A 1,726-nucleotide genomic window follows, 5' to 3' on the forward strand; every position below is an offset into this window, starting at 1 on the left:
CCCCCCCCCAAATCCCCGTATAATTTCTCCACAATTTCTAATTTGAAGGTATACATATGTCTCGGCGGACTGTATAATTTCCATGGTAATGGACCAAATCAAAAGACTTCACTTCCACGTCGCTCACCCCACAACTGCAAAACTATTTTATTTAACTCCTTAAGGACGCCCGTTCTGGTCATTTCGATAAGACCTGAAGATGGTATGTTGAGGGGCATAGCTTTAATAATTTTTATTCAAATAGATTTTCCAATTTTGTTTCCTTTGTCTGAAACTTTAAAAGGCATCGAATCTAAAACGGCATGTATATGTTTTTTGTACTATGAAATATACAAATTAGCATTTCAGATTTGTATCATGGTTAGAAATATGCCGTAAAATTGTCTTTGCTCTGCTGCTGATCGTACATTTTGTCATCACGAGTTCTCTATTTAAAGGTGAACGGGACCCTTCCAGTATAATAATTCTTATCGTCCTTGAATCTTTTCTTGTTTTGCATTTTTTTCCTATCAGACATCTATCGCCCTTATCTCCCCTTCTTCTTTTTATGTTTGTTGCTCTCTGGAACACCTCTAAATCTTCTGGCGCTCATATGACCTTATTATGCAGTTGCGAGCGCCGTAAAACCTCCACTAAAACTAAAAGCTAAAAACTTAATCCAGGCTTTATTCAGTCATTATCCAGCTTCTATTTAGCCTTAATCCAGCATATTATTATTGCCCCCTTTCTTTGTTATTTCTTGCCATCTTCTATTCTCAGAAATGAAGTGACGCTGCTCTTTTCTTCCATTCGGATGTTTTGTTTTGTTTTTTCACTCTGTAGTAACTGTTTAGGTTATGTAAACAAATCTCTCTCTCTCTCTCTCTCTCTCTCTCTCTCTCTCTCTCTCTCTCTCTCTCTCTCTCTCTAAAGCGGATTGAACTGGTTTGAATCTAACACGTGAAGATTTTGAAATAAGTGTTAAATTTATGAAGTTCACATTCTATGGACAATATTCTGCAGGAAAAAAAGCAAAAACATGAGCAAACAGACAAGCTATAAAACAGCAGCAACAGCAGCAACAACATTAACAGCAGCAGCAACAACAACAGCAGCAGCAGCAATAACAGCAACAACAACTACAGCAGCAGCAAAAACAATAATAGCTACGACAAAACAATAAAACAAACAAACACGGACTCTCGGCTTTAATATTACAGGAGTTGGATTAATATTACTGGGTAGGATCACGTGACATCATTTAAGTGAGGAGAAAGTCAAGGGCACTGATACAGCAGATTCAAGGGCCTTTTATCAACGCCTACTTTACATTTTTGGCCCAAATCCGTTGGTCTTGCGTCAATGATGACGTCACAAGCATAGATACATACGACACAGGGGCCTTAATCCGGTGGTCTTGCGTCATTGATGACGTCACAGGGACCGTGACAGTTGATACAGGGGTCATAATCCGGTCATCATAACTCCCCTGATAACGCCCAAATCTGTGCATTAGTTCAGGCACATAATGTAATGACGCCGATAGACGGTTTACAGGATTAACTTTCGTGGTGAAAAAAATGCGCATTTCTTTTCTTTGTTTTGGTTCTTTTTTTCTGATTGCTCATCCATCCACACTCCTCACATGCAAAGCCACGCAAACCGTATACAGAAATAGAATAAAATTAAAAGACATTTAAAATAAACTGACAATATATATAATACTATATATTATATATATATTATT

General features: G+C 37.7%; 1 protein-coding gene across 1 annotated transcript in view; it reads left to right on the forward strand.

The window, feature by feature from the left end:
* The window catches only part of LOC101857459, a gene marked incomplete in the record, with an annotated part of 12,463 nt that extends 11,982 nt beyond the window's left edge, over positions 1-481 (forward strand). Inside the window, 1 exon segment of the mRNA XM_035970569.1 lies at positions 284-481.
* Between the last annotated feature and the right edge of the window lie 1,245 nt (positions 482-1,726).

This window comes from Aplysia californica, unplaced genomic scaffold (genome assembly GCF_000002075.1).
Source record: "Aplysia californica isolate F4 #8 unplaced genomic scaffold, AplCal3.0 scaffold00012, whole genome shotgun sequence".
Taxonomy (NCBI): Eukaryota; Metazoa; Mollusca; class Gastropoda; order Aplysiida; family Aplysiidae; genus Aplysia; species Aplysia californica.